Genomic DNA, 13,097 nt, shown 5'->3' with positions numbered 1-13,097 from the left:
GCTGGGATTATGGCTATTCTTGACTAAGGCAGAGTATCTGAGGACTAGAGAATCTAAAGCCCCCAGCAAAAAGGGACATCTGTGTATCAACAATTGTGTTTCATACTCAATTTAAAAAGCGAACTTTTCACATATTCACACTATAATAAACCTGATGGTTTATAACCCCTACCACTTATACAGAAATTCCAATCAAATTTTTAGTGTCTCACTTTTAAAAAATGAATCCCCTTGTAAAATTCCTAGAAGATAACATAGGTGGAAACCTGGATGCCCTTGGGCATGGTGATGCCTTTTTAGCCATAACAGCAGACACAATCCATGAAATATATAACCAATAAACATGACTTCATCAAAATCTTCCTGGGAAAAACAATGTCAAGAACATTAGAAGACAAGTCACAGAATGGAGAAAATATTTGAAAATCACAAATGATAAAGGAGGTTGCCAAAATATACAAAAAACTCTCAAAACTGAACAGTAAGAAAACCCAATTAAAATGGCCAAAGACTTTAGCAAACATCTCACCAAAGAAGATATTCAGGCAAATTTAAAAATAAGCATATAAAAAGATGTTCCACATCATATGTCATCATAAAAATTAAAATTAAATGAATCACACTTATTAAAATGCCTGAAATCAAGAATACTGACAACACCAAATGCTGATAAGGATATGGAACAGCAGGCATTCTCTTACCATTTCTAATGTAGCAAAATGCTACAGCCACTTGCGAAGACAGTTTGGTGGATTCTTACAAAACTAAACATACTCTTATCAATACAATCCAGCAGTCTTGCTCCTTGGTATTTACCTAAACAAGTTGAAAACTTATGCCCACACATAAATCTGTACACAGATATTTATAGTAGATGTATTCATAATTGCTAAAACTTGGAAGCAACCAAGATGTCCCTCAGTAGGTGAATGGATAAGTGAACTGAGGTATATTCAGAAAAGGCAGTAGACTTAGTGCTAAAAATAAATGATGCATTAAAGTATGAAAAGACATGGAAGGAACATAGATGCATATTACTAAGTGAAAGAAATCAATCTGAAAAAGTTACATGGTGTATTATTCCATCTCTATTACATTTTGGAAGAGACAAAATGATGGAGACAATAAAAAGATGGGTGGTTACCAGATTACGAGACAGGGGAGAGAAGAATAAATAAGAGGATAAGGGATTTTTAGGGCAGTGAAACCACTCTGTATGTTATAATGGTGAAAATATGTCATTATACATTTGTGCAAACCCATAAAATGTACAACACCTAGAGTGAACCCTAAGGTAAACTGTGAACCTTGGACGATTATGATGTGTCAATGTAGGATCATCCTTAGTAACAAATGCATCGCATTGAGGGGTAATGCTCATAATGGGGAAGCTATTAAGGTGTAGGGGAAGGGTATATGGAAAAGCTCTATACCTTGATCTCAAGTTTGTTCTGAACCTAAAACTACTCTAAAAAATTAATCTAAAAGTATGAAATGAAGAATGTTATAGGTTCTAAAATAGTCATGGGAATGAGAAATGAACAGTACAGTAATTGGTATTAAATTATAATTATGTAGGATGGATAGTGACATGGAAAATGCTTATGATATAATATGAAAATAAATTACCAAAGTAATAAAATGGTTCCTGGAATTCTTAGTATGGAAAAACAGAAGGGGGAGAAGAATTTAAAGAAACTAGAATATAGAAAATTGTCTGAAGAAAGAACAACTTAAAAAGTCAACTATAATTACTGTCATTAGAGAGACAAGATAGGAGATAAGATGTTCTGGGGAAAAAAAAGAAAACAATCAGAACAAGAATGAACTCTTTATAATTATAAATAGAACAGTTGAATGTTCCGGTTCCAGGAAGATGCAAAAGATATACTTTTTCCTTCTTCCTGCTGAGAATGACTAAACATTATATATTAAACAAATGAAAGAAGACTCTGAAAGGTATTTGATAAAGAAGGTAGACTGGCTAGGACCTTGGAACCCGGTGATGATAGTCTTGGGTTTTTGAGTTTTTGTTTTGTCTTGTTTTTTGTCTTATACATCCATACATGTTTCTAGAGAGCTGGCAACTGGGAAAATGTCAACAGGTGTTGGAAAGCAAAACAAAACAAAAGAAGAGGCCTGGGGAAAAAGTGTTTTCATTCTAGCCAAAAGATAGGAAGGAGGGAGCCTAACAAAAGAATACTTTTAGACAATAACTGTGCTACTCCAGACAAACTGTACTCCAGAAAATCTGTAGTCCTCTTCCCCCTCCTTCTAGCTAAGGTCACGTGGAGCCTAGACTTCCATTCTTGGCAGACTATTACAAAATACTCCCAAGCTCCATAATGTCAGTATAAATCACACAGGAGATGGACATCTACCCCCCATTCAGGGGCAATGTGGTAGCCTTTCCCCTCCTGCTGGACTGGTGTCACAGGAGGGCAACTGGAGTCAGGATTTTCACCACCCACCCTCAGCAGGAGCAAGGCAAAGAAGAGAGACTTAAAATTGAGTGAAAAAAAATCCATGAATAGATTCCAATACCAAGATGACATAGATATTAGAATTATCTGACATGATTTTTAATGATTCTCTTACATTGACCACCTAAGAGTAGCAATATAAGAAGAAACAGTCTCTCCACTTCCTCTTCTGTATTTGCTCAGCAGCCACAAAGCAGCAACTATGTGTGAATGCAGTTCCATCCATGTTGAACAGGCTACTGTCCAGATTGGTAATGCCCGCTTGAAGCTCTATTGCCTAGAACATGGTACCAGCCCAATGGTCAGATGCCAGGTGTCAAGACCATTAGAAGAGGAGATGACTTCTTCAACACCAGCTTCAGTGAGACGGGTGCTGGCAAGCATGTGCCCAAGGCAGAGTTTATAGACCTGGAACCTACAGTCATTGATGAAGTTTGTATTGGCACCTACCACCAGCTTTTCCATCCTGAGCAGCTCATCACAGGCAAGGAAGTTACTATGCCGAAGGGCACCACACTATTGGCAAGGAGACTGCTGATCTTGTCTTGGACTGAATTTGGAAACTGGCACAGGTATTCAGGGCTTCTTGGTTTTCTACAGTTTTGGACAGGGTATACCTTTCTTCTCTGTCATATGGCAAGAAGTCCAAGTTGGAGTTCTCCATTTACCCAGCCCCCCATGTTGCCATAACTGTAATTAAGTCTACAACTCCATCCTCACTACCCATACCACCCTGGAGTACTCTGATTGTGCTTTCATGGTAGACAATGAGGCCATCTATGACATCTGTCCTAGAAACCTCAATATTGAACACCCAACCTACACTAACATAAAGAGGTTGACATGTCAAATTGTATCCTCTATCACTGTTTCCCTCAGATTTGATGGAGCCCTGAATGTTGATCTCACAGAATTCCAGACCAACCTGGTGCCCTGTCCCTACACCCACTTCCCTCTGGCCACAGAGGTCCCTGAGAAATCCTGCAATGAACAGCTTTCTGAAGCAGAAATCACCAATGCATGCTTTGAGCCAGCCAACCAGGTGGTGAAATGTGACCCCTGCCATGGTAAATAGCAATGGCTTGCTGCCTATTGTACTGTGGTGACATGGTTCCCAAAGATGTCAATGCTGCTATTGCCACCATCAAGACCAAGCATACCATTCATTTTGTGAAATGGTACCCCACAGGCTTCAACATGGGCATTTATTACCATCTTCCTACTGTGGAACCTAGTGGAGACTTGGCCAAATTACAGTAAGCTGTGTGCATGCTGAGCAACTGCACAGCTAATGCTGGGGCCTGGGCTCACCTGGACCACAAGTTTGACCTGATGCATGCCAAGTGTGCCTTTGTTCACTGTTACATGGGGCAGTGTATGGAGGAAGGAGAGTTTTTTGAGACCTAAGAGGATAGGGCTGCCCTTGAGAAGGATTATGAGGCAGCTGGTATGGATTCTCTTGAAGAAGAGGGTGAAGAAGAAGAGGAATACTGAAGTTAAAAATGTTACAAAGGTGCTGCTTTTACAGGGAGCTTATTCTGTTTTGAACATTGAAAAGTTGTGCTCTAATAGTTAATTTGTATGTAGCAATGAATAGTCTCATATACAGTTATTGACCTATGTTTTAAAACACAGTGCTTTGTTACAGACCCAAGGTGTCCATTTCTCTGATGGGTTTAAATAAATATTTCCTCTCTTAAATGAAAATAAAAATCATCTGACACGATTTTTAAAGCAACCATAATGAAAATGCTTCATTTATAAACACAAATGAACAAATGGAAAAAAAAACAGGAGGTCTCAGCAAAGAGGCATAATTTCAGAAATCAAAGAACAAAATGTCAAATATAAAAAGCAACCAAATGAAATTTAGAAAAAAATACAATTATCAATTTAAAAAAAAAAAAAAACTTGATGAAGAGAAAAGAATCTGTGACCTCTGAAATAGAACAATAGAAATTACCACTCTAAACAACAGAGATCGATTAGGCCAAAAACAAACAAACAAACAAACAAAAAACACATTGAGAATTTGTGGGACTCTAACAAGAGATTTGTATTGTTGGAACCCCAGAAGGGGAAGATAAAATGAATGAGGCCAAAAAATATTTAAGGAAATAATGACTTCAGACTTCCCAAACTCAGCAAGAAGCTGAATAAGCCACATGCAGAATAAACACAGAGAATTCCATGCCAAAGCATTTTATTGTGAAGTTACTGAAAAACAGAGACAAAGGAAAAATTTCTTGAAAGAAGACAGAGAAATTATGCTTTAGCTGTCAAGGAAAAACCATCCCAATGGCAGTAGATTTCTGATCAGAAACCATCATGGCCAGAAAGAATCACCACAGTGTATATCAAGAGCTAAATATGAAGAACCATTAACTGAGAATTCTAGATTTACTGACATTCTAAGTAAACATTCTCAGGAATGAAAGGGAAATCAAAACATTCTCAGATTTAGGAAAACTATGATAATTTTTTGCCAAGGAACCTATCCTTAAAGAATACTAAAAGAGGTTCTCTAAACAAAACTAAATGGTAAGAAATCTCGGACCATCAAAAAGAAAGATAATGCAGAAAGACAAAAAATATGGCATATACAATAGATTTTCCTACTTCTCTTGAGTTTTCTAAGTTATATTTGATATTTGAAACAAAATTTATAATGCTTTGAAATTTAGTTCTCAAAGTATGTAGAGTAATATTTAAGAAACTATACTCTCTCTCCATATAAGCTTTAATATACCAATAATTACTCTTAATATAATGGTCTAGACAGGCTATTGAAAATATATGGAGTGTGGGGGAAATGACCCAACTATATGTCCATATATATGTAGAGAGAGAGAGAGAGAGAGAAGTAAAGGGATATCTGTCTATCTATATAGAGATAGATATCATATATATAGATAGATAGCTAGATGGAGATATATATATATATATATATATGGAGAGAGAGAAAGAGAGAGAAAGGTAAAGGGACATAAAAGGAAAGAAGTTTTCCAGTTTCCATGTTTTACTTTAGTGGGTAAAATGTTGGCACTGGAAGACATACTAAGTTGTGAATATATGATATGGTATCTAGAGCAACCATTATAAAGCTACAGAAAGAGATAAACTAAAAAGAACCACAGACATATCAACACAGAATCATGTTTAATATTTAAGTAAATAAACATAAGAATGGAAAAATAAAATGGAAAACAAAAATCAGAGTCAACAGAAAACAGATTTAAGCTTTAATATACCAATAATTACTCTTAATATAATGGTCTAGGCAGGCTATTGAAAATACATGGACAGAATGTGGGGGAAATGACCCAACTATATGTCCACAACATTTTAATACAATGATAGATGTAGGTTTAAGATGAAGTAAACCATCAAAACACTAATAAAAGAGAAACAGCTGCAACTATGTTAATATCAGATGAATTATATCTGAGATCATAGAAAATTACCAGAGACAGAGGAGGACATTACATAATGATAAAAGGTTCTGTCTCCAAGAAGATCTAGCAATCCTCCATGTGGATGCACCCAATAACAGAGTTGCAGTATATTGTAAATAAAAACTGATAGAAGTGAAAAAAAAGAGAGGTGCCTGGTGGCTCAGCGACCAGCGACTGCTTTCAACTCAGGTCATAATTCCAGGGTTCTGGAATCAAGCTCCGTATTATACTCCCTGCTTGGTGGAGGGTCTGTTTCTCCCTCTCCCTCTGCCTTCTGCTCCCCACACCCCTGCTTGTGTGCTCTCTCTCTCCCTCTATCAAATAAATAAAATATTTTAAGTGAAAAATGAAATCAACAAATCCACAATTATAGTTAGAGATTTCAGTGTCACCCTCTCGATAACTGGTAGAGTAATTAGAAGAGAGAAGTTATGGAAGAAATTAACATGATCATCAGTCACCAGAATGTAGTCAACATTTATAGAATACTCCACCCATCAATAGCAGAAAACAAATTCTTTTCACGTTTTCGTTGAACATATACCAAGGTAGACCATACCCTGGGTCATTAAGCAAATATTAACCAGTTAAAAAGATTGAAAGCATACGGAATATTCTTTCTAACCATGGAGAAGTCCAACTAGAAATCAGTAATTAAAAGGTAACAGGAGCATGTCCAAACTAAACATCACACTTCTAAATAATGGGTCAAAGAGAAGTCTCAAGGAAAATAACAGCAAAAAAGCATACTAACCTAAATGAAAATAAAAATGAAAAAAAAAAAAAAACTTTATGGAATAATCCAAAGCAGCGCTTATAAGGAAATTTATAACAATTTATGCGTGCCTTAGAAAATAGGAAAAGTATTGGGTGCCTGGGTGACTCATTTGGTTGAGCAACTGCTTTCAGCTCAGGTCATGATCCTGGAGTCCGGGATTGAGTTCCTCATCAGGCGACCTGCTTTGTGGGGCGTGTCTGCTGCTCCCTCTGACCTTTCTCCTCTCATTCTCCCTCAAATAAATAAATAAAATCTTAAAAAAAAGAAAAGAAAATAGTAAAAGTATCAAATCAATAATCTAAACCCCCAAATCAAAGAACTGAGGGTATAGGGTAAGAAAATTAATGGAAAACAATCAGCAAAAAGAACGTAATAAAGACTTGATAAGAAATCAAGGATATTCAAAGCAGAAAAATAAAGAGAAACAATGAAGCAAGAATCTAGTTCTTTAAAAATATCAGTAAAATTGGCAAGTCTCTGAAAAAATGAGCAAGAGAAAAAAAGAAAACACAAGTAACTAGTACCAGGCATGAAAAAGATTTTATTTCAGAACCTGCAGATAGAAAAAGATAATAAGGGACTGATAACATATACTTAAACTCCATAGCTTAGGTAATATGAACCAATTCTCCCCAAAGTACAAACTACCACATTCATCCAATGTAAAATAATTAATTTGTCCTAATAACTGTTAAGGAAATTGACTTCATAGTTTGAAATTTTCCTAAAGAACCTATCTCCAGGATGATACGGATCATATGGTTAGATGATTTCAATGGAGAATTCTATGAAACATACAAGGAACACATGACACCAAGTCTACATAATCTCTTCTAGGAACTCGAAGAGGAGGAAATACTTCCCGATGAATTTATGAAGCTAGAATTACCCTCATACCAAAACCAGACAAATACAAGAATGAAAAAAAAGAAAGGAATGATTTTATTTATTTGACAGAGTGAGAGAAAACACAAGCAGGGAGAGTGGCAGAGGGAGAGGGAGAAGCAGGCTTCCAAAGAGGGGATCCCAATGAGGGGCTCGATCCCAGGACCCTGGGACCATGACCTGAGCCAAAGGCAGACACGTAACCAACAGAGGCACCCAGACACCCCTAAAGCAGGGAATTAATAAAAAATATTAGTAAGTAGAACTCAGAAATATATACAAATCATTATACATCATGATCAAATGGATTTATTTCAGGGTTACAAGGCTGATAGTATATCCAAAAATCAATCAGTGTAACCCACCATAACTAACAAGCTGAGGAAGAAAAATCAAATGATTATATCAGAGCAGAAAAAATAATTTCATAAAATTCAACACACATTCAGGATAAAAAGACTGAGAAAAATAAGAAAAGAGAAAAGCTTTCTTTATTTGGTGAAGAGCATTTATAAAATACTGACAATAAATCTCTATAAGTTGAAATTAGTTTCATGTGTATTACATAGTGATTTGACAATTACAAACATTACAAAATGCTTACTACAAAGTGTATTTACCATCTGTCACCATGCAGGGTTAGTACAGTATTACTCTATTCCCTATGCTATCTGTACTTTTCATTCTATGATTTATTTACTATAAACTTTATTTATTTATTGACTTTAAACAATTAAAAAAAAATCAAACTGGGAGTTTGTATCTTTTAATTCCCTTCACCTGTTTAACCAAACCCCTGCCCCCTTCCCTTGTGGAAACCACTAAAGTTTTCTCTATGAATGTTTCTTTTTGTTGTTGTTGCTGCTGTTTGTGTGTTCATTTGTTCTTGTCTTTTTCCATAGGTTCCACATATAAGTGAAATCATGTGGCATTTCTCTTTCTCTGTGGGACTTACTTTACTTCGCACATAATACCCTTTAACCCACTGAGCCACCCAGGCGCCCCTTACTTCGCACATAATACCCTTTAGATTTATCTATGAATTTATGTCATGAATGGCAACATTTTATTCTTTTCTATGGCTGAGTAATACTCCATTGTGTGTGGTGTGTGTGTGTGCCCTATCTTCTTTATTCATCCATCTATGAATGGAAACTTAGGTTGTTTCCATATCTTGGCTATTGTAAATAATACTGCCATAAACATAAGGGTACATATATTTCTTCAAATTAGTGTTTTGTTTTCCTTGTGTAAATACCCATAGTGGAATTACGAGATTGTACGATATTTCTACTTTCAGTTTTTTGAAGAAAACATACTGTTTTCCACAGTTTCACCTATTTATATTCCCACCAGCAGTGCACAAGGATTCTCCTTCCTCTACCTTTGTTATTTCTTGTCTTTTTGATACTAACCATTCTGATTGGTTTGCAGAATTATCTCATGGCGAATTTGATTTGCATTTCCTGATGATTAGTTATGTTGAGCACATTTTCCTGTGTTGTTTGGCTGTCTGTAAGGTTTTTTTGGGGGGGGAAAATTGTATGTTTAGGTCCTCTGCCCACAATTTAATCAATTATTTCGTTTCTTGGTGTTCAGCTGTGTGAGTTCTTTATATAGTTTGGATATTAACCTCTTGTCAGATATATAATTTGCAAATATGTTCTCCCATTAAATAGTTTGCCTTTTGGTTTTGCTGGTAATTTCCTTTGCTGTGCAAAAGCTTTTTATTTTGATGTATTTCCAATTGTTTATTTTTGTTTTTGTTTCCCTCACCTGGGAAGACATGTCCAGAAAAATATTGCTAAACTTAATGGTAAAAGACTGAATGCTTTCCCCTTTAGATCAGAAACAATTAAGACTACTAAAAGCTATTACTACACAAAATGAGAACATATAAAATTTTTAAAATAATGAAAACAGGAAATGTTGGAAAATACACAAAGAAATGGCATCTACCATGTGTTGCTGACCAGAATGTAAAATGGTACAGCCACTCTAGAAAACAGTCTGACAGTCTCTGAAGAAGCTAACATAGTCTTACTATATGACCCAGCAGTTTCACTCCTGGAGTATCCCAGATAAATGAAAACCTTTGTTCTCACAAAAATCTATACACAACTGTTCCAACAGCTTTATTTATAATAGCAAAGACTGGAAACAATTAAAATGTCTCTTAATAGGAGAATGATTACATGAACTGAGGCACACCCATACCATGGAATACTGCTCAACGATAAAAAAAATGGCAACTTAGATGGTTGCCATTCTGAGTAAAAATAATGCCAACCTCAAAAGGTCACACAATATATGGTTTCATTTATGTAAGATTCTCAAAATGACAAAATTACACAAATGGAAAACAGATTAATGGCTTCCAGGCAAAGAAATTGTGGGAGGTAGGGCAGGAGTGTATTGGAAGATTGTGTTGGAAGATAAGTGTCGCTATAAATGGTAGCACAAGAGGCACATTTGCGGTGGTAGACTGAAGTCTGTATCCTGATTGTGAAGGCGGTTACACAAATTTATGCAACTGATAAAATGATATGCACACATTGTACTGATGCTAAATTACTGGCTTTGGTTTTATGCTTTAATGGAGAAAGATGTGACCATTGGGAGAAACAGGGTGAGTGGTACCTTTCTGTACTACCTTTGCAAATACTGTGAATTTGTAATTCTTTCAAGATAAAAGTTAAGAAAAATGTCCTGTCAGTTTTAAGAAAAGAGTTGTAACATGAAACTAAGGTAGGCTCTTGAAAAGTACGAGACAAAGATAAAATATAAGAAAAAAAAAAGTGTTGGAGTGGATGGGTGGCTCAGTGGGTTCAAGCCTCTGCCTTTGGCTCAGGTCATGATCTCAGGGTCCTGGGATGGAGCCCTGCATCGGGCTCTCTGCTCAGCGGGGAGCCTGCTTCCCCCTTTCTCTCTTCTTGCTTCTCTGCCTACTTGAGAATTCTGTGTGTGTGTGTGTCAAATAAATAAAATCTAAAAAAAAAAAAAGTGCTAAAAAGTACGAATCTAAATTGTGGGGTAAACATAGTATTGATAGGAATGGTAAGAGATGGGACATAGGAAACCGATGAGAAAGAATCACTAAAGAAATAATACCCCCCTCCCCCGCAATATGCCCATGAGTATTCAAAGCTTTTTATACTCTTAGCCTCCCAGGTTCTACTAACTGTCCATCAACATAAATGAAAAAATGTGAAACCATATTCAATTATTACAAACTATCAGGGCATCAGGTAACAAAAACACAAGCAGATTGTGTTATGAGTGACATTAGAGGTTCAGGTCTGCCTCATGTTGCTGAACTCTAAGTAATTAAAATGTTGCTAATTGTATTATCAATACACATCGACAATTAATTAAGTCACAACAGAATTTCCATACAGCTCTCCTTTGTCTTGGAAGGGATGACTGGGGATCTGTTGTAGAAGCTGCAGAAATGTAGACAATAATTCTTAGGACTTTGTGTCTAATAAACTTTGCAATGAACCATCTTTCAGTTCAGTACTACCTTCTGTATTTTTTAATACTAAATCATATATAATTCAGGAGCAAGTTGTGTTTATAGAGTAACTCAGCATTTCTCTTTAGTTTTTGGTCTTTGGTCACATGTCTGCATTTTCCACCTGATTTATCTACACTTCTATGGATCACTATTTGACTATCTGGTAAATTCTGAGAGTATAAGCTAACATGGAAAAGTGGAATTGAGAAGACAGGTAAAAAGAAGTGCAAAACAAAACAGAACAGGCAAAGCTACCAAGTTAAATGAAGAAATGAAAGGATGGATTAAATAAAAAAATTAAAAAGGATGGATTAACAAGTTCTGGCAACTTCAGCAGAAATATAAATATGAAAAAATATCTTTAAAGAACAAAGATGCAACACACTTCTGAGGCTATGTTCAGCATATGAATATAAAAAACCCAAAATTTAATTTTTCTTTCTGCAGATAAAAAGCTCCTTAAATTTAAAGAATTAAAATCTGAATCTTTATATAAAGAATGAAATTTATGTCCAACAGTTACTGCCTAGGGTTCTGGTAATAATATTATGATCCATACAATATATATGCATATAAAATTTGAATATACAAGATTTACACCACAGGATATTATAATGCCAAGGAAGATTCCAGTATTTATGGAGCCAATAAGACCAGTTTAAAAGCTTGGTAAATATATTTATGGACACAATCAGGCTACAATCTGTATTCCAAACAGCAGTTCAGTAAGAAATAACCTAATAAACTTTAAATGTGAACACATTATCTTACTTTCCATTATAATAATAGTTTAAACACCAGATTTAGGGAGCTTTACAAACAAACATATCACAGAGGATTTTGTTTTTTAAAACATGTGCAATAGATTTTTAATAATTCCAGAGACCATTAAATTCCATTACAATGATGTGGATGTTCAAATTTCATTTACACCAAAAGGCAGTAAAAAATTGGGAATGTAAATCATGTGACTACCAAAGCTAACTTAAGGATGAAAAATTATCACCAGAAATCTTTAACAACCTCCCCAAGATCGCACAATAAGTTTCTATCAGTCGGTATTAGAAACCAAACTTCCTATTAGCAAGAACACGTTTAAGGATAATTGTCCAGTCATTATTTATTACATGAGTGTGGTGACACAAAACAAGGTGGTATGTCCCAGTCTCCCCTGCAGAGAGGTAAGCCGGACGACCGAGTTCAGAGAAATGAAATGTAGGTAGACGACACATGCCATTGATAGGTTTTTGTGTAATGCTTCCCAAATAGCCCTCCATGCTGGCTGTATGCCTTTTGCAGAAAGGATGGCAGAACCAGTCATAGGAAGGGGCTCTCTTGGGTGACTGCAGCTCCATTCCCTGGTCACCCTGACATTCAGCTACCCACATCATACTCAGATGTGTATAAGAAATAAACTTCATTTTGTTAAGCCGGTTACTTTGGCAGTTGTTACTCAAGTTAACCTAACCACACTGGCAACGATCTCATTCATTTTTTGACAAAAAAACAAAAACAAACACACACATAAAATTTTAATATAAAATGTATCAATTAACACACTGGGGTGGATATAAGCAAAAAAAATGGACTGTTACAAGTTCTGGCAAAGATGTGGAGAAATTGGAATTCTCACATGGTGCTGGTGGGAATGTAAGCTGGTGCAGCTGCTTTGGAAGACACTTTGGCAGTTCTTCAAAAAGTTCAGGATAGAGATACCATGCGACTCGGCAGTCACACTGTTGGGTACATACACACCCCGTCCCCCGAAAAGAAAACATGTCCATCTAAATGCTTACACATGAATACTTGTAGCAGCATTGTTCATAACAGCCAAAAATGTGGACCTAGCAATTCTACTCCTAGGTAGTCACCCAAGAGAATAGAAAACATGTTCATATAAAATCTTGTAAATGAGGGGCACCTGGGTGCCTCAGTCAGTTGAGCATCCAGCTCTTAATTTTGGCTCAGGTCATGATCTC

At 36.0% G+C, this 13,097-nt stretch overlaps 1 pseudogene; it reads left to right on the top strand.

Moving 5' to 3' along the window:
* Positions 1–2,685: 2,685 nt before the first annotated feature.
* Positions 2,686–3,977, top strand: LOC101692357 (annotated as a pseudogene).
* Positions 3,978–13,097: the final 9,120 nt, after the last annotated feature.

Source organism: Mustela putorius, unplaced genomic scaffold, assembly GCF_011764305.1.
Source record: "Mustela putorius furo isolate JIRA1106 unplaced genomic scaffold, ASM1176430v1.1 tig00004033_pilon_pilon_pilon, whole genome shotgun sequence".
Classification (NCBI taxonomy): Eukaryota; Metazoa; Chordata; class Mammalia; order Carnivora; family Mustelidae; genus Mustela; species Mustela putorius.
Note: the sequence above shows the minus strand (reverse complement) of the source record. Positions and strands in the feature narration are given on the sequence as shown.